The sequence below is a fragment of the Rattus rattus genome, chromosome 1 (genome assembly GCF_011064425.1).
Source record: "Rattus rattus isolate New Zealand chromosome 1, Rrattus_CSIRO_v1, whole genome shotgun sequence".
NCBI classification, from domain to species: Eukaryota; Metazoa; Chordata; class Mammalia; order Rodentia; family Muridae; genus Rattus; species Rattus rattus.
The window spans coordinates 34,573,372-34,594,158 of record NC_046154.1 but is presented as its reverse complement, the minus strand read 5'-3'; the positions used below and the strand labels follow the sequence as shown (position 1 = coordinate 34,594,158).

The window sequence follows — 20,787 nt, the reverse complement described above, 5'->3', positions numbered from 1 at the left end:
GAAGCCGGAGGCGACTTTCCCTGTCCAGACCGGCCCGCCCCTGCAGGTCCCTCTCGCGTGCCCCATTTTTCCCCCGAGGAAGCACGCCTCCCTTTGGCCGGGGCAGCGGCTGCCCGAGGGAACCCGGGCTCCTCGCGCCCTGCGTTCCCCGCACTCCGCGCGCTGCAGGTGCGAGGCCCCCACGGCCGCGGTGCCGGTTGCCTGTCAACCCGCCCGTCAGCCGCCCCGGAGCTGGGGCGCGGCCGCCCCGCTCCAAGGCTCTCCTGGCAGCCAGCGGAGGAACCGGGACCCCGAGCCCGCCCCGCGCCTTACCCTGTGAGCGTGAGGAGGAAGCCGGCAGGCGGCTGCGGTGCGGCGGAGGGGAGCGGCTCCCACAATGGCCGAGCTCGCGGCGCCGAGCCCCCCGCCCCCCGCGCCCTAGCGGTGGCGGCTGAAGCGGAGCCCGCGCAGCCGCCCAACCCGCTCCCCACCCCTGGCGCGGCGCTGCCCCTGCCTGCTCGCCGCGATCTCCGCCCTGCACCCCGCCCGTCGCTCCCTGCGGGTCCGCGGCCCCGTGCCCCTCCTCACTGACCCGGTGTCCTCTCGCGGTCCCTCCTCTCCTAGCGGCCCCGGAGCTCCCAGGGTTAATTCTCACTCTTCATTCCCCGCCCTCTGCGCGACCGACCTCTCCGCCCCCGGCCCGGGGCGGCTCGCTGACCCTGGCCCGCCCCTGGGAGCTCTTCTCGGTCAGTCCCAGGGTGACTCTCCGGAGGCTCGGGCTCACTGCCCAGCGTGGCCTGGGTTCTGGAATAACCCCAGCCTGCCCTCTTGCCCACTTCCTCTAAAACCATCCCTCCTGGGGTACCTCTTGTAGAAGGCCCTAGGAAAACTGAGTCCAGGAGAGACCAGGAGGCTCCATTTCCCCAAGGGGTAAAGAGAAGAGGGGAACCAGGCCCTGGGAGAAGAGAATCCAGTCTCTTGATTAATTAGAGACACATAAGTAGCTCCTTGCTTGGAAGAAGCTTCTTCCACTGATAAGGCATTTATTAAAATCCTTCTGCATGTGCGAGCTACTGATGTAGGCATGTCTTCTATCCTCTGCGGTGCAGATGAATGTGCCTAGAATGTTTCTGCATAGAAACTGCCACCACACGGGTATGTCTTCGGGTTACTGCAAGTGCTTTACCTGGTTGATGTCAGGGGTAGATCTCTTCTGATTCATTCATTCAACGAATATGTTTTGAACATCTATCTACACACTAATTACCGAAGATACACAGCTAAGCGGAATGCGTCTGATCCCCGCCCACCGGCCTCACTGCCTTTACAATCCAGTAGGCAAAACAAGAATCATTAATCCATCCCAAGAGACAGCATTATGATCTTACACTTAATGAGAGCAAAACTAAAACTAGATGATTTACTCAAAGGTCCTCCAGGGAGTTAGAGGCAAAGGGTCACAAGTTCAAAGCCAGCAGAGACCTTGCCAGAAAACTCAACCACGGAGAACACAGACGTGAGAAAAGTCAAGGATCAAGGAGTTCAAGGTCTACATACATGAGATCGTGGCTCAAGGAGAAACTAACGCCCCCCTCCCCAAAGCCACGACATATTGTAAATATTAACTATATTTTTTATAAATCCCAAATAAATTTTAATTTTCATTACATCGTGTGTGTGCATATATGTGCCATGGCTCACAGTGTGGCGGTCCAACTTGTGGGAGTTGGTTCTCTTCTATGTTATTATCTAAGTGTAATCTGATGTTTATTTGGGGAATTATTGACCATAGTAGCAACTAAATTTCTCCAAATATTTTATTTTTAAAGAATTTCATAGCCACATATCATCTTGGTGTATCTTGATCAAATCCACCTTATTCCCTCTCTTCCACTTCCTCTCCTCTTCACCCCCCCACCCCCACCCCCAATTTTCCCTCTGCACTTCATGTGCTCTCCGGGAGACCCTTAGGCTTAGCTGAAAATACCTTTATCTGCTGAACCATTTCATTAACCCCACACATAAATTTTAAAAATAAAAAATTACTCAGTGTGGTGGCTTATGACTACCATACTTATAAGGCGGAGGCTGGAGAATTACCATGAGTTCAAGAATAACCTAGGCTACAAGGTGAGTTCCAGGCCAGCCTGAACTATGTTGTAAGGACTTGTCTATAAACAAATATAAGAAATAAAGCTCCTGGGGTTGGGGATTTAGCTCAGCGGTAGAGCGCTTCTCTAGCGAGTGCAAGGCCCTGGGTTCGGTCCCCAGCTCCGAAAAAAAAAAAAAAGAAAAAAGAAAAAAAAAAAGAAATAAAGCTCCTGACCACCCTCTTTCTGTCATCTGTCACCATGGTGCACATGCATGTCCTGGCAGATGACGCTCTCAAGAGCGTCGACAATGCTGAGAAGAGAGGCAAATGCCAGGTCCTCATCAGGCCGTGTTCCAAAGTCATCGTTCGGGTCCTAACAAAAGCATTCATTGGTGAATTTGAGATCATTGACGATCACAGGCAGGTTGAACAAGTGTGCAGTGATCAGTCCTAGATTTGATGTGCAACTCAAAGACATAGAAAAATGGCAGAGCATTCTGCTCCCATCACAGCAGTTTGATTTCATTGTACTGACAACCTCAGTTGGCGTCATGGACCATGAAGAAGCAAGATGAAAATATACAGAAGGGAAAATCCTGGGATTGAAAATCCGGGGAATGAAGACTGTGGCTGTGGGACTAAAAAGAGAGAAAGTTCCTAATTCAGTAAATGGCCCTGTATCCGTGCATCTACAAGCAGCACAGGGTGGACTCTGTGGGTTTGTTTCAAAGAGAACACATCAGGGGTAAAGAGTAGTTGAACCCAGTTCTTAGCATCCACTTGGTAGCTTCCAACCATCGGAAACTCCGGTTCCAGAGGATCTGATAACCTCTTCTAACCTCACTGAGCACCAGGCATGCACTGAGCACACATTCATACCAACAGGAAAGACACATAAATATAAAATAAAATGAATAAATCTAAAAAGAAAAAAGTGCATAAGTTGAGAGAGGAAAGGGGGCGGGAGAGGAGGAAGTGGAAGGGAAAGAATGGGGTGGACTTGACCAAGATACACCATGATGATATGCATGTATGAAATTCTTTAGAAAAGAAAATGTTTAGTGAAATTTAGTTCTTACTATGGTCAGTAATACCCCACATAAACACCAGATTATACTTAGATAGTACAATAATAATAAAATAGAGGTTCTATGAGGCATAGAAACATCAAGCTTAAAAGTCATTTTTCGATTTAGAAATGAGTGCTATAATGCTTGCCCAGCGAGGCAAGACTGTGAGGGTTTGTGGAGCAAACTGAAGACATAGGGAGAGCATGGGGGAATCCTAGAGGCAAGGGGCTGTGGGCAGGGTCTCCACAGACAGGGCCTACTGCAAGGCTCAGGACGAGAACTGTTAAAACCCTCAAGGCTCAGCCTGTCTGCCTAGAGGACATCTAAAGGTTTTCCTCCTTCTATCCTTCAACAGCCTTCCCAGTTCTGACCACTAGTCTAATTCTGAATTATGCTGCAAGCTGCCAGAAGGTGGAACTTCCGGAATCTTCTGGATTCAGGACATTTGACGTTAAATCCCCAGAGCTATGTCTCCAGCTCCAACTGTAGTACCCTGGGATTGAGCTCCTGGTGAGATTTACCGGCATTTTTGCAGCTGGCTGTGAGCCGATGCCCGTGGGCTACTTGGCTCCAACTCATTTCAGCAATCTTGTGTTGAGGAATACCATGTGCATGGGAACACGGAAGTGAATCCAATCAGGTCCTTGTCCTCTGTCACAGGAAAATAGAGGTGGGCAAACGCTTCCAAATGATTGCCTTCCAGAGATGCCCTCCATTGTTCCCCTCCACCAGATCCCATTTCTAAGCAGGTCATAGCCTACATGCTGGGTTTGGGGGAGCCCAGGACAGCTTCTTACCAGCATCACTATTGGGAGTCCTGACTTAGTCTGAAACTTGGGCCACACTGTTTCATTTACACTTGAGCATGGCATTCACTCAACAAAAGTAGTCCCACACTCACCAGGGCCAGCCACTGAGCTTCCTGCCTGTGGCTTGTAAGAGGATCCGAAGCGGGAGCCATATGGTGGTGGAATAGACCTTTAACCCCAGCACTGAGTTCGAGACCAGCCTGGTCTCCTCTCCTAAAGGCTAGGGTGGAAGGCATGGGCCTCTGTGCCCAGATTTCTTTTGTTACAGTTACTTGTTTTTGCTGTTGTGGAGTTTGTTTTTGGCTTTTGCAAAACAGGGTCTCTCTGTGTAGTCTTAGCTGTCCTGGAACTCCATATGTAGATGAGGTTGAATTTGAACTCACAGAGATCCTCTTGTCTCAGCCCTCTGAGTGCTGGGATTAATGACATGCCCCAGGACACAAATTTTCTTATTATTCTTATTGATGATGGGGGGTGTGGTTGTTGGTACCTGCAAACCCAGAGCCTTGCCTATACGAAGCAAGTCCTCTGTCACAGCTACCTCCCTATCCTGATTCTTGCCATACCTATAACCATGGCATAGATTTGGGTCACCTCTGTATCTCTAGATGTCACCTTTTTTTCTGGCAATAGACATCTGCTTGACATCCCTAATCCCTCTTGAATGACTGAGCTAAAAGACATAATAGAGAGAAAAGTTGGAATAATGGACCGTATTGCCGCAATGGGGTTCCTGAAGAGACTCTGGCCTGAAAGAGGAGAAAAGCAGGGTATTAAGATGGCAGACATTAGGTGTGGCTGAGGCAGGGTCTGCTACCCTGTTCCAGGCTCCTGTAGTCCCTGTCCTTTTGTCATCTGGGTTGCTGTGCTACCTGAGTGCTGCTTGAGAGCCAGTCATGGTCGTATATGTTGTCAACTTAGTACTCTGGGAACAGGAGAGTCAAGAGTTCAAGGCTAGCTTGGGCTATACAGCATGTTTGAGGGCAGCCTAGAAAACCTTTCTCAAAAAGCACTCCCACAAGGTCAAGAACAAAAAAGCCTGTGAAGGAAGGACTTGCACCTACTTTGTCTCTGTTTTACTCCCGTTTCCAAGAAACGGATTATTCAATGATTATTCCTTAATTAGCTGAATGAATGAATGATTGAATGAATGAATGAACAAGTTAATTATCACCTCTGAGACTGTGGTCATCACTAGGCCAGAGGCATGACAGTGGAAGTTGTGAAATCAGGCACAATAACAAAAGAGGGACCAAATGTGTGGCACTAGCCTATAGTTAGGCTTGATCCTATGAAGTAGACAAAACCACACAGGAACCCAGTAATGGCAAGTCTGTAAATCTGACAGAATCTAGAGTCACTCAGCCTAACACACAAATCTCTGAGCATATCTGAGGGGATAAAGGTTGAATAGAGTGTATCAGATGTTGAGGTTGGGGGAGTTCACTGAGGCAGGAGGATTCACCCTAAATGAGGGAGGCACAGTACTGTAGCCCTAGATTGAATAAAAAGGAGAGGAGCATCCAGAAACAATGTGACTAGCTCTCTGATTCTAAAACTGAGAGCTAAAATAAACCCTTTGTTCCGGAGGTTGCTTTTGTCAGCTACTTTGTTGCAGAGAGGAGAGAAGTAACTAACTATCCCAGAGCCAGAGTTCTCTTTTAAGCCTGCCACACCCCATGAGGCAATTTAGGTGTCAAACGCCAGCCCATTCAAGATCCCTCCTTCCATCCATTTGTCCCTCCCTCCTTCCTTCCTGGCATCTGAGACAGGGTCTGGTTACACTGCGCAGGCTGACCCCCAAATTCACACTTCTGCCTCAAGCTCTGGAATGCTAGGATTACCCATGTGCCTTATCGGGCCTGACTTCTATGCGTTTCTATGTAGATGTTATTGCAACTTGAGGTCTTCTATCTAAAAAATGGTGTGTGGTTGGCTGTTTCAAACAGTAAATTCAGTATGGAGCTACAGTCTCAACACTTGGACTGGGAAAGTCTCCCGTTTAAGTATTTACTAACTTGTAAATAAACTTCTCCTTCCTAATTTACATCATTATCATCATCATCATAACTATTATTATTATTATTATTATTATTATTATTATTATTATTATTATTATTATTGGTTTTTGAGACAGGGTTTCTCTGTGTAGCCCTGGCTGTCTTGGAACTCAATCTATAGACCAGGCTGGCCTCGAACTCGCAGATGTTTGCCTGCTTTTGCCCCCCAAATCCTGAGATTAAAGGTGTGCACCACCACTGCACAGCTCACTTTTTATTTACTTTTAAAAACAGTTACTAATTATATATATATATATATATATATATATATATATATACACACACACACACACGTGTGTGTGTGTGCATGTGTTTTGTCTATGTGTGTGTGTGTGTGTTTTGTCTGTGTGTGTGTGTATGTGTGTGTTTTGTCTGTGTGTGTGTATGTGTGTGTTTTGTCTGTGTGTGTATGTGTGTGTTTTTTCTGTGTGTGTGTGTGGGTGCGTGTGTGTGTTTGTTTGTGTGTGTGTGTGTGTGTGTGTGTGTGTGTGTGTGTGTACCATGTGCATGCAGCATCCTCAGAGCCAGAAGAGGGCATCCGATCCTCTGGGATGGAGTTATAGACAGTTGTGAGCTGCCATGTGGGCACTGGGAATAGAACATAGGTCCTCTGGAAGAGCAGCCAGTGCTCTTAACTGATGAGCCATCTCCCCAGCCTCCTTTGTATTTTCACCAGCCATGTGTTTCCTTGAGCAATAGGGCATTATAATTCAGCAGCAGCAAAGAATGGTTGACTGGCTTCTGGTTGTAAACTCTTGAGATAAGGAGGGTTCGAATGGCATTAAAAGAGCTGTCCCGCTGCTCACAGGCTCATCGACAAACTGGATGTTAGAGACCCACAACATGCAAACCGTTATTGCCCTGGTCCAGACTTCCAACACTGATTTCCTTGACTGAGTTCCCTCCTCAGTGAGGCTGCAGCCTAGGGCTGGCTGGTTTTATGTGCTTACTCCAGTCTACAGTTGTTGGGAGCGATGCCCTTGAAGCCCTCCATTATTGATGTTATTATTATGGTTAGAATTAAGTATGACTGGGTTCATGGAAAATCCCCAGCCAGCTGCAGAAGACTAATGCAAACCTGGTGGTCAGGATGAATAATGACTAATAGATACGACAAACCTGTGACCTTTCTGACATCCTGTCAACACCAGCCGATTCCCTGACCACACGAATATTGTGTCCTTGGCCTGCGTAAATGTTTCACACTTCCCCCCTTCCTCTGTTACCCATGTTATGATATAAATTCAGCCTTGGGGAAAAATAAAATTGTCACCTTGATCAGCCTCTTGTCTTGGCATCCTTCTTCACGTCTCTTGTCCCCCATTCTCTTCCAGGTACCCTCGTTGACTGTCCTGCAGGACGTTGACATACAGTCACACAAAGTGGCCTGAGATACGTCAGCAGGATACTATCTAGATTGTTCCAGCAGGCTGCAGGCCAATCCCCATCTCCTCTGCTGCAGGCCTCAGAACACCTTCATGTGACACCCATTTCCACCCACCCATTCGTATCTGAGGTTGGTGAGGTAACGCGAGCCTTGCATGATATTCCTAAAATTTTGAGTCTTGGGCTAGGAAAAGTCAGGGTGAAAATGCTGTTTTATTTCTCCACAAACCTTGGTTGTTGTTTTTAACTTAAAAATTCAACATTATTGAGGTAAATTAGGGTGGACAAGATGGTGGACATTTGCAATCCCAGCATGTAGGAGACCAACTGAAGAATCACAAGTTCAGGGGTTGGGGATTTAGCTCAGTGGTAGAGCGCTTGCCTAGGAAGCGCAAGGCCCTGGGTTCAGTCCCCAGCTCCGAAAAAAAGAACCAAAAAAAAAAAAAGAATCACAAGTTCAAGGCACTCTGGGTTATATAATGAGGCCCGGCCTCCAATATGCAAGGATACCCATCCATCTTGGGGCTGGAGAGATGACTCAGTAGTTAAGAGTACTTGTTGCTCTTCCAGAGGACCTGGGTTCAGTTCCCAGCAACCACACAGTGGCTCACAACTCTCTTTAACTCCAGTTCGAAGAGATCCAGTGCCCTCTTCTGGCCTCTGCAGGCTCCAGACACACAAGTTGTGTGCAGACACAGCACTTACACATGAAAATTACTAGGGTTTTTTTTTTTTTAATTAAAGACAAAAGACCTTAAACATGTACCCAAGTGAAAGATCTGGTTAGATGAATTTTGAGAACAGTAGTCACAACACTATCACTTCTCTAGTCAAAACGTTAATCACTCACCAAGATTGCCCTGTCGTGGTTAGCTTAGTTTTAGCTTTGTATTTCGAAGTCATTTTAAATTTATACGAAGTTATGGTGAGGACTGGGATCCGAAGGACCCTTCCTCCAGTGCTCACATCTGGCATACCTGTAATCCAAGACTAAAGGCGGCCACTTCATGCAGTGCAGAGTACAGACGTGTTTCTATGGGATACTTTACCACATTTGGATTTTCATCACTGTAACAATAAGCACAGTTGAGCACATGAGGGGGAGGGGCTCACCAGGTGCCCTCCTTCCCTAAGGATTTATAGACAGGTAAAGCTCGACTGGAGACTGAGCATGGTGACCTATGACTTTAATCCCAGGACTCTGGAGGATGAAACGGCCAGCCTTGACATTGACCGGGTTGGTCCTGAACTTACAGAGATCCCCTTTCTGCATCCCAAGTGTAGGGATTAAAGTATGTGCCTCCATAGGTCTATCTTGAGACAAGGTCTCACTACTTGTCCCCACCTCTGAGAGCTCTGAGATTACAAGTGTACCCTACTACCTCCCGCCTTTTGAGTTTTTTTTTCAGCCCTTCAGATCCACGTTGCAGCTATCTAATTTGCTCCTTTTCTTGGCTAAGTATCGCAAAGTCTATTTGTTTTCCAGAACTGTCCCCATAAGCCATCCCAGACTTTATGACTTAAATTAATAAATATTTATTCTCACACAGTGCTGGAGGCCAGAAGTTTGAAAATTGAGGTGTCAGGGCAGCCAATGGCTGCTCTTTCCCCTGAAAGTCTGTAGGGTAGACTGTTCCCTGGAGCCTTCCAGCTCCTGGTGAAACTAGCTGCCAGGCATCCACCCATCCATCCATCCATCCATCCATCCATCCATCCATCCATCCATCCATCCATCCATCCATCCATCCATCCATCCATCCATCCATCTATCTATCTATCTATCTATCTATCTATCTATCTATCTATCTATCTATCTATCTATGTGACAGGTTTTTATATAGCCCAGGATGAACTCACTAGATAGCTGAAGCAAGGTTATCCCAGCCTCCCTCCTGTAACTCTGGCTCGAGGGGATCTGACCCTTCCCCATCTTTTGTGCACACATTTTTCCCCCAAAAAGACATTTAACATAATTACCTCTGAAAAGACCTTTTGTCCAAATAAGACCTCATGCCCCAGTCTAGGAAGTCAGAATGTGCACATGTCTTTTGGAGACGGGCTCAAGCTTACCTCCTGAGCCTGATATGAACATACCACCGCAGTCTGTTTATCCGCTCACCTCTCTGGGGGACACTTGTTTCTGGTCTGAGTTATTATAAACAATGCCTCTGTGGGGGTTGGGGATTTAGCTCAGCGGTAGAGCACTTGCCTAGCAAGCACAAGGCCCTGGGTTCGGTCCGGAAAAAAAAAAGAGAAAAGAAAAAAGAAAAAAAAAAAAAAAACCAATGCCTCTGTGAATAGCTACACGGCTGTTTGTGTGGTTATCTTCTCTCCTTTATCTGGAACAAACACCAAGGAGGGCAACTCCCAAGTCATAGGATAGTGGTATTTCATTTTAAGGAGAATATCTTCGTTTACACCCCCAGCAGTTGTGAGGGAGATGTTTGGTGTTTTCACATCCTTATCGACCATGGTCCTCACGAAGGAGCATGGAAATCTCGAGCTCTTAAATGTGCATTTTTTAAGGCGAATAGTGATATTTTCTATTATTTCACCTGCTTATTTGCCCTCCTTTTTTTTTAATTTAGAAAAATGCCTCTTCACAGTTTTTGCTCATTTTCTTTCCATTTTTTAAAAGATATATTTATTTATTTATATGAGTACACTGTCGCTGACTTCAGCCACACCAGAAGAGGCATCAGATCCCATTACAGATGGTTGTGAGCCACCATGTAGTTGCTGGGAATTGAACTCAGGACCTCTGGAAGAGCAGTCAGTGCTCTTAACCACTGAGCCGTCTCTCCAGCCCTTTTGCCCATTTCCTAATTGAATTGCTAAATATGTAGCTTGTCTACTAGTTTGTTGCATGTGTTTTTGCATTCTTTTAAGTGGGGTCTTTTCTAGAACAAATGTCTCTCATTCTAACTCAGTCCAATTTATCTTTCTTTTCTTTCTTACATCTTTCCTTGTGTTCTAAGAAAGACTCCCCTAGGGGTTGGGGATTTAGCCCAGTGGTAGAGTGCTTGCCGAGCAAGGAAGCAAGGCCCTGGGTTCGGTCCCCAGCTCCGAAAAAAAAAAAAAAAAAAAAAAAAAAAAAAAAAAGAAAGACTCCCCTATATAGACACAACTGTCTCCAACCCTGTGATCCTCTGCCTTTTGATTTAGACTATGCATCACATCCTAAGAGTCCTGCCTCTTTCTTAGATCATGTTTTTTGGTGTCATGTGTGAGAACTCTTTGGAGATGCAGGTCCTCCTGAAGTCATCCCATCTGTAATGGGATCCTGCGCCCTCTTCTGATGTGTCTGAAGGCAGCAACAGTGAACTCACATATGTAAAATAAATAAATAATTCTTTTAAAAAAAATCTCTCTTTCCAGATACCTCTAGGTTTCTAGGTTTGAGTCAAGTGGACAAAAACCAACTAGCACACCTCCATAGGTGCTTCAGGAGGCCATCTTAGGAGAGAAATTGGGTCATTTTTGCCTTTTCTTTTCTCCTCCTCTGTGTGTGTGTGTGTGTGTGTGTGTGTGTGTGTGTGTGTTATTTTTGTTTTGTTTTGTTTTGTTTTGTTTGTTTGCTGAAAGACAGGGTTTTACTACGTAGCCTCAGCTGGCATAGACCAGATTGGCCTTGAACGTGCCTCGGCCTCCAGGTGCTGGGGTTAGGGGTTGGATCTTTGGCTTTTTAGAGTTTCTGCAGCCCACTGGCAGGAATGCGCAGCAAAGGCCCTGGGGCTCTTACTGAACTCAAAGGATCTCATCTTGTAGCCTACAACCCTGCCCCCAAGCAAGACAGTCAAACTGACCTTAAACATCCTGGGAACTTGGCGTTGACTTCCCCTCCTTTTTTTTTTTCAGAGCTGGGGACCGAACCCAGGGCCTTGCGCTTGCTAGGCAAGCGCTCTACCGCTGAGCTAAATCCCCAACCCCGACTTCCCCTCCTTATGGAAGCAAGTAGCAAGTCCTTTTAGGCTCGTTTCCAGAACAGAGAATTCTCACCCATGTTCAAGATTTGCTCTGGCAACTTCTTTTCTTGCTCAACCAGTTTATCTAGAGTTTCCAAAATTCCTCAGCAGTCCTCTCATTGGCACGTCCACATTGTGTGATGGATAAAGATTCCTCGGGGGCTTAAGGGCCAGTAAACTCACAGTCAGATCCAGTATTTTCTTTCAACTCTGGAAACTTTTGGCTTTGGCTCTGGGAATCTTAGTGTTGGAAGGGAAGTGCTCTGTGTCTCTCTGGTCAATCCAGCTCATTGGGAGTTTTTGTTTTAGTTCTTGGTTATGTGTGTGCACGCGACAGATTGGGAGAGCAGCTGCATGACATGGAGTGGTGTCAGAGGACAGCTTTTGGAAGTTGGCTCTTGCCTTCCACTTCATTCTTCATTGAGATTGGATCTCTTCTCTCTCTCTCTCTCTCTCTCTCTCTCTCTCTCTCTCTCTCTCTCTTCCTTTTTGCATTTTTTTTTTTTTTTTGAGACAGGGTTTCTCTATGTAGCCCTGCCTGTTCTAGAACTTGCTCTGTAGACCAGGCTGGCCTCAGATGTTTGCCTGCCTCTGGTGTGCTGGGATTAAAGTGTTGCCACCACTGACCAGCTTTAATCTGGCTTTTTAACTGTGGATTCAATGGATTGAACTTGGGTTGTCAGTCTTGTGCAAGCTTTACCTACTGAACTATTATTCCTGGAGCCCATTAGAGGTTCTCTATATCCGATACAGACCTTCTCAAATATGTTTGTCTCCTTCCTTCTTTCCTCAGCTCCCTCACTCTCTTCCTTTTCCTTTTCCTTCCTTCCTTCCTTCCTTCCTTCCTTCCTTCCTTCCTTTGTCTCTCTTTCTTTTTAATTTGAGGCAGGGTATATGTATCCCTAGGTAGTTAGTGTAGAACTCTCTGAAATTCTCTGTAAACTAAGTCAGGCAGAGCTCTGCATACCCTGTTTTCTAGAGTGTTAAGATTAAAGGATGCCACCCGCCCCCGCCCCCGGACCAGCTCCTCTTTCAATTGTAGGGCTCGAGTAATGGCTTTTCAGTTCAGAGTATTTGTTCCAGGATATTTGATCTCACTATGAACTCTGGAATTGTGTTATTTACTGAAAAAAAAAAAAACTATTTCTAGTTGCGGCGTGGCTCAGCCCTTAGCACACACACCTCTGGCTGGAGTACGCACACCCTCAGTACACATCTTTAATCCCAAACAATAAAGTTAGTTTGCAGTAGGAAGCACCCATGTTTGAAAGTGATATCTAAGCAGCAGAAAAAGTGATGAATCAGAGAAATATTTGACAGACTAGGATGCGTCCAACTCTCACAAGGAAAGAGTGGAAAGGGAGGCTCCTTGAGAGACAGTGCAGAGAGAGGAAGCAGTTCCACTGGGACGGTTTTACAGAGACAGATTGAAGAAAGAGCAAACGAGACACAAATGAAGACAGAACGAGCCAGAAGATTAGAAGAGATGGTCGGAGTTAGCTTAAGGCCAAAAGCAGAGCAATTCAGGAGAGAGGGAGAGAGAGAGAGAGAGAGAGAGAGAGAGAGAGAGAAGCCAGACTGAATCAGTCAGCTTGGAGAGGATTCTAAGCCAGCCCAACTGAGTTAAACCAGCCAGCCAGCAATCAGAAAAAACTAGAAAGGGATTCTAGGCCCAGATTAGATTGCAAGGAGGCTAGAAGCTTCCAGGACTAGGCCTAGGTTAGCAGACAAAGGCAGTATGCATCGAAGATGACAATTACACCAGGAGAATTAAAATACTTTTACAGGTATTGGTTGGTATTACAGAGGACCAGGATCCTGTTCCCAATATCCACATGGCAGCTTACAACCATTGGTAACTTCAATCCAAAGGGATCCAACTCCGTCTTGTTTCTAGGGCATTGCATGCATGTGGTACACAGACAGACATTCACGTGAAACGTTCATACACATAAAATAAAACATAAACAAACTAATAAATAAATGGAGGACTGGAGGGATGGCTCAACAGTGAAGAGTACCGCCTGCTCTTCAAGAGGACCCCACTTCAATTCCCAGCAACCCCACGGCAGCTCACAGCGTCTGTATTTCCAATCCTAGGGGATCCAATGCCCTCTTCTGGCCTCTGTGGGCCCCAGGAATGCAGGCGATGCACAGACATTCATGCTGTACATATAACATAAATAAAGAAGCAAAAAATGTAAACGAAGCCAGGCATGATGGCACACACCTTTAATCTCAGCACTCCAGAGACAGAGGCCGGTGGATCCTGAGTACGAGGGCAGCCTGGTCTACAGAGTAAGTTCCAGGATTGCCAGGGCAACACAGGGAAAACCTATCTAGAACACAAAATGAAACAAACAAAGAAAAAAATTAAGAGGAAAAAGAAAAGCAGACTATAGCGGAGTAAAGATGTTGGCAGTTAGGTCGTGTGTTACCACAGTTCACACTGGAACTGTGCACTGGCCACTCACTTGACGTCGGTGTAAGATACTTATTTACCCAAATGTCACTGTGAACCCTGGAGAGACTCTGACATTATGACAGTTAGGATGTCATGAAGTGACAGGAAATTGTCGGCCCCTTTATAATCTTATGTTATATGTTATGTGATGCATGTGGATCAACATTGATTGAAACATCCTTAGGTGTCCAGGACTGAACTGATCGATGGAGACTCTTTCTCTCTTGTTTTTGGGTCTGTTTGTTTGTTTTTAACAGGGCTTCTCTGTGTATCCCTGGCTGTCCTGGAATTTGCTATGTACACCAGGATGGTCTCAAACTTACAGAGATCTGTCTTCCTTTGCCTCCTGAGTGCTGGGAAGTACTTCTTCCCTGAGACATTTTTTTCATTTATCCCAACTAAGCTGGGGTTGGTAACAGAGACTTCGGTACTGGTGATAGGGACAGCTATGATTTTGCTTGGAGGAATGTGGACTCCGGGATTTCTGGCTTAGGAAAGCAGTAGAGTACTTTAAGCTGGGCTTAATGGTCCATACTAGTAGGGGGATAGAAGACAGTGGTGCTCAGGGTGATTGAACTGTGGGGATCCAACTCAAAGTGTTTCAGAGAAGAATATTAGTATGTGGCCTAGAGACCCTTCTTACGATGTTTTGACATATAATCTAGCTGCTTTCTGTCCTTGAGCAGAAACGAAATATGCCTTAGGCTAAATCGAAGCGTTATGGATTAATAACTTAAGCAGAGGAAATCTCTAGACGGTCTAGCGTTGACTGTGTTGTTGGGTTATTATTAGCGACTACACTAATGTGGATCTAAAAACGAAACGGAGCAAGCTAAGCAAGGAAAATTATATATAAATACAAAATATAGATTAAAAAGTTTAAAGAAAAATGTGATACTAAATGGAATAAAGAGAGTGGTGACCTCAGGTCAAGAACCTACTCAGCCAGGCTTCCAACTTGTGAAAAGGAATTTAAAAAAAAAAAAAGGAAAAGGAATTACAGAAAGGCTTGCAGCCTAGTGGAGTACACGCCATTAATCCCAGCTCCCAGGAGGTAGAGGCAGGCTGCTCTCTGAGTTTGAGCTAGTTTGGTCTACAACGCTAGTTCCAGGACAGCCAAGCTTAGGTAGTGAAGGAAACCATGGAAAACAGGAAGCTGATGACGACGTAATTGATTGTTTCAGCCCTAGCGAGCAGCAGAACCTGTCAGCTTCAGCCACACGGTTCTGTATTAGAGTCAAGGATACAAGAAATGGGTCATGGAATCTCCCTCCTCCGCTAAGGAAAGCTGCTGAGGCCAGGCGTGCGTGCGTCAGACGTGTCCCTGCACAGAGGCCTGGAAAGGCTATTCTGTGAAGCTGAGCCGTGAAGCTGGGATTGCCTGGGAAACCCCAAGATGCTGGAGATGCCAGAGTTGAGGGATATCTGCTGAGGAAAGCCGCTAACGGGGAGTGGAACCGGCCCGAGAGAAAGAAGTGTGTTGTGGTCGACAAGCCTGAGACTGCTTCGACGTTAGACACGGAGATGCGGAGTTTGGAGTTTGCCCAGTTGGCTTTTGGTCTTGCTTTGGTCCTCGCTCTGCTCCCTTCCCTCCCTTTTGGAATAGCAGTGCATATTCTATGCCATTATATGTTGGAAGGACGTGACCTGCTTTTTGTTTGTTTGTTTTGTTTTGGGGTTTTTAAGACAGGGTTTCTCTGCGTAGCCCTGGCTGTCCTGGAACTCGCTTTGTAGAGTCCATTAGCCTCAAGCCTCAGAGAGCTGCTCACTCCTCCTGAGTGCTGGGACTAAAGGTGTGCGCTGCCACCCGGCTTAGAGATGATTTTTTTTTTTTTTTTGGCCTTTTTAGTTAGTGTCTCAGGTAGCCGAGGCTGGCCTTGAACTTGCTATGAGGCCAAGGATGTCCTTAAACAGTTTGTCCTTGTGTCTCATCTTCCCAAGCGATGGAATTACAAACCTGTGCCATCATATCCGGCCTAGTTTTTCCTAATGTTTTATTGTGTTTAATTAATCACTCATGTGTCCAGGTATGGGATCTGTACAGGAGTCCCTGAGGAGGCCAGAGGTGTGAGGTGCTCCTGGGTTGGACTCCAGTTGGTCATGAGCCGCCTGACATGGGTGCTAGGAACTGAGCCAGAGTCATCCTCAGGGTGGTTTGTGCTCTCAATTGTGGAGCCGTCTCTCCAGCCCCACCCACTGAATTATCAGTTGTGTGTGTGTGCTTGTGTGTATATGTGCATATGTTCATGTATGGGCCTATGTGTGTATGTTCGTGCGTGCGTGTGTGTGCCTGTGTGCGTGTGTGTGCCTGTGTGTGTGTGTGTGCCTGTGTGCGTGTGTGTGTGTGTGTGTGTGTGTGTGCTCATGTGTATATGTGCATATGTTCATGTATGGGCCTATGTGTGTATGTACGTGCGTGCGTGTGCGCGTGCGCGTGTGCCTGTGTGTGTGTGTGCCTGTGTGTGTGTGCGCGCGTGCACACATGTGTGAGACAAGGTAAGCTTGTGGAGGCCAGAAGATGATTTTTTAGAGCTGGTTCTTCCTTTACCCTGTACACATGTTCTAAGGACTGAGCTCAGGGTGCCACGTTTCCACAGCAAACACCTTCGCTTGCTGAGCCATCTGACTGGCTCCTTCTTATTGATTTTTAAAAAGTATGTCAATAGGTGTTTTGCCTGCATGTATGCGTATGCACTACTTGTGTGGCTGGTGCCAGAGGAGACTAGAAGAGGGCGCTGGGTCCCCTGGGGCCGAAGAGGGTTGTGAGCCACCATGTGGGTGCTGGGAATCCAACTAAGAACCTTTAGAAGAACAACCAGTGCTCCTAACTGCGGGGCCATCTCTCCAGCCCCACTAGTTTCCTTTAACATTTGTTTAATTTTTTTATTACATTAGGATATCATGTATGTGTGTGCATTTGCACACATGGAGGACAGCATGTAGGAGTTTGTCTCTCATTTTACTATACGGATCTCAGGTATCTTAGGGTTTTATTGCTGTGAAGAGACGCCGTGACCATGACAACTCTTGTTAAAAAAAACAAAACACAAACGTTTCACTGGGGCTGGCTTATAGCTTCATTTGGCGGCACGCAGGTCGACACGGTACTGCGGAAGGAGCTGAGAGTTCTACATCTTGATCTGAAGGCAACAGAAGGAAACTGTAAACCACACTGGGCATAGCTTGAGCATTTAAGACCTCAAATCCTACCTTCCCAGTGATACGCTTCCCACAAGGCCACTCCCACTCCAACAAGGCCACACCTCCTAACAGTGCCACTCCCTATGGCCAAGCATTCAAACATGAGTACATGGGGGCCACTCCTATTCAAACCACCACACCAGGGAACAAACTCAGGTTGTCAGGCTTGGGGGCAGCCCCTTCACCCGCAGAGTCTTCCTTCTCCCTTTCCTTTTCCTGAGAGTTAGATTTGTGGGGTTCTTGATGTGCGGAGTGACTTTGGCTTGAGACCAGGATGTTCTGAGTACGGTCAGACTCGGCCTCATTTATATTTGAGTTTACTCCTCCCTCCACACTGCTCTCCTGGAGGAGCAGGGATGGTATCTCCTAATGCCGGGAAAGTGCGAAAACTCAGGATCTCCCTTTGGTCTCCACTGGCAGCTGGAGCTGGAGTGGCAGGGGAGTCCTAGGCAACAGGCAGTTTCCACATCATGCGTTTGCTGACAGCACGCTAGCTGGGTGTGGGGGTAGTACCTCCTTCTGACCCCCTCTTGTGGAACGGCATGGATGGCCTCTTTGCTGGTGGACGTCCTGAGAGGATCTCTGATCACCTGGAGGGGAGGGGCTACACCACAGTTAGAGTAGCCTATCCTAGGCTTCCTCCTTGGCCCATTAATGGAGTGAGAACCGGACTGGAGTCAAGACGATGCTGTCCAAATGTTACCTGTCTTCTAGCACCTTTCCTGGTCCGTTAACTAGAGGAAGCAGGCTTTCCTCAGGACATTTAGTTGTCACATTGGTGGAAGGTTTGGCTTGCTTGTTGTCTCCTGTGCCCATTCTGTCATATATGGGGTAAAGAACACTCAGGAAGCAACACCTAGTTTCTTTGATCCTAGTGTACTAGCAGGTCTGTTTTCTTGTTCATTCTGCCTGTTCTATTTACACAGTGTCCAGCATTTAGCTGTACTTACCAAGAGGACTTGGGAAAAACTTGTCTACTCTGTCTTTCCAGAGGCAGAAACTGCCCTGAATACTTAAAAAAAATTTACCCAGGCATAGTGGCACAGGCCCGGAATCCCAGAAGTGGAGGGAGAATTTGGAGTTGAAGGCCAGTCCAGGGTACACAGTGAGACTTTGTCACAAAACAAAACGTAAACTCAGCATTAAACAACCACACAGATTTTTGATAAAAATGTAGGCTTCTAATCTCTCATGAAACATTGGGAGACATCACCCTAGTCCCTCCCTACTGTCTGGAAACAGTCGGTCTAAGCCAGCTACCCCTCCCTGTGGGTGGGGATACCACCTATGCCAGTTTACAAAGTGACCTCACACATCTTCTCAAGGTCCTGCAGAGAGAGCTTGATGCCTCTGTATCAAAACCTGCGTCATCCACAGAGGAAGAGATGGCCACAGTAAAGACTGAATGCCAGTCAGAAAGGGCATTCCTGGCAGGATCCTTAAAGGATTCTGCCACCTCATTGTAAAAACATTCCCTATCTCCCAGTGTGGCAACTACTAACCACAAAATGTTTTGAGCAGGGGTTGGGGATTTAGCTCAGTGGTAGAGCGCTTGCCTAGCAAGTGCAAGGCTCTGGGTTCGGTCCCCAGCTCCGAAAAAAAGAAAAGAAAAAAAAAATGTTTTGAGCAGTTCCAATTTAAAAGACAAAATTCCCTTCTCTCTCCTAAAGAAAGAGCTAGCCTATTTCTGTTAAAGGAGTTAAGTCTCCAGACCCAGATACAAGGTATGGCTGCCATGCCCTTTAAGGCAATGGTTTCCAACCTTCCTAATGCTGGAAGCATTAATACAGCTCCTCATGTTGTGATGACCCCCAGACATAAAATCATTTCTGTCGCCACTTCATAACTGTAGTTTTTCTAAGCTGTGAGTCATAACAAAGTATCTGATATGCAGGATCTCTGGTCATGACCCCTATGAAAGGGTCATGACCCACAGGTTGAGAAACAGTACTTTAAGACTTTCTCCCTCTTATGGGTCATCAAGAAGGATTTGTGTTTCTCTGGTAGGGTGGAGTGAGCGGTCTACCTGAAATGATTATTTGTGCCTGTATTTCACCCTTACTGCACTCTGAATCCCATGACAAGGACCGCTGCTCCATCTGACATCTTAATTCTTCCAGAAAGTGCAGCTGAGGATTAAACTTTATAGGTGTTTTATTTTTCTTTAAAAATGTATTTATTATATATAAGTACACTGTAGCTGTCTTCAGACACACCAGAAGAGGGCATCAGATCTCATTACAGATGGCTGTGAGCCACCATGTGGTTGCTGGGATTTGAACTCAGGACCTCTGGAAGAGCAGTCAGTGCTCTAACCACTGAGCCTTGTCTCCGGTCTTAGATGTTATTTAATAACCCTATATTTCTATGGTCAGGCCAGCCTCCCAATAATTGGAGCAGAATCCTATGAAATTTTAAATCAGCTTTGGCACTTTACTCCAATCTATTTTCCTGTGTGTTAGACTATCTATTTCCCCAGCTGTGCTCTCCAAATACTTGCTGTTGGAGTGTCACCGGGGTTATTTCTGTCTGTCCTTAGGGTCCACTTCTCCTGTCCACATGCTCAAGGTCTATCTTCTCTCATGTGATCTCCTTCTTCCCATTCCTCCTCTCTCTTCCTCCTCTTCTTCCTCCTCCTCCTCTTCCTCCTCTTCTCCTTCACTAGGCCCCTATCTGCAACCCAGCCCAGTAGTTGAAATCTCACCTACCTGTTCTCCCCAGTAGCCACTTTTATGTAACCAATGGCTTTAAATTTGGAAGCAAAGTTTACACAACAAAGACTGGTATACATGGGAATTCGCTTGTAGGGGGACAACCAGATCTTGGGGTACAGAATTTAGTATTTGAATAATAGCAGTACCAGATCACTTAAGGCAGAGCATTTGGCACACAACCCCCAACAAACTATCTACCTGGGTAAAAAATTTCTGAGCTGGGGGGTGAGGAAGATGGCTCAGTAGATAAACATTCTTGCCAGGAGAACACGAGAACCCAAGTTTGCATTTCCAGAACCCACTATAGCCTCTTGGGTATTCTTGTCAAAGGACCAACTGACCATAGCTGTGTGGGCACATGGCCTCTTCTCTGTTGATCTCAGTTTATCCTTCTCCATGCTATCTTGCTTGCTACTTCTCTGTAGGGAGCTCTGATATCGGGAACTCTGAGTCCCCCAGTCCGCTGTTCACTCTGTGTGTGTGTGTGTGTGTGTGTGTGTGTGTGTGTGTGTGTGTGTGTGTGTGTGTATTCTGCAGTCTTTATTAACTTGGATATTGTGTGAGAACATACTGAGTCTGATACTCAATAATAAAGTATGAGTCTTTGGTAGAACACTGTCATTTTAATACAATTTTCCTCACTTCTTTCCTCATCTTACTTTTAAGACTGGGTTTCTCTGTAGCCCTGGCTGTTTTGGAACTCACTCTGTAGACCATAGACCGTGCTGGCCTCTAGACATCTACCTGCCTCTGCCTCCCAAGTAATGGTGTGCACTACTCCTTTTTTTTCTTTCTTTTTTGGTTCCACAAACAACTTTTTACTCATTTTGATGTTAATTGCTTTCACCATTGTTTTGTAGCTTTTTTTTTTTAAGATTTATTTATTCGTTTCATGTGAGTACACTGTCCCCATCTTCAGACACACCAGAAGAGGGCATCGGATTTCTTTACAGATGATTGTGAGCCACCCTGTGGTTGCTGGGAATTGAACTCAGGACCTCTGGAAGAGCAGTCAGTGCTCTCAAATGATGAGCCATCTCTCCAGCC

The 20,787-nt window shown here is 46.3% G+C and overlaps 1 protein-coding gene and 1 pseudogene across 1 annotated transcript in view; one reads left to right on the top strand and one right to left on the bottom strand.

Annotated features, from left to right (window-relative positions):
* Macf1 (microtubule actin crosslinking factor 1) overlaps window positions 1-418 on the bottom strand; it is a 323,248-nt gene extending 322,830 nt beyond the window's left edge. Inside the window, 1 exon segment of the mRNA XM_032898600.1 lies at window positions 313-418. The gene's annotated coding sequence lies outside the window, so the exon portion shown is untranslated.
* A 1,912-nt stretch (window positions 419-2,330) lies between these two features.
* Window positions 2,331-2,820, top strand: LOC116903245 (annotated as a pseudogene).
* Window positions 2,821-20,787: the final 17,967 nt, after the last annotated feature.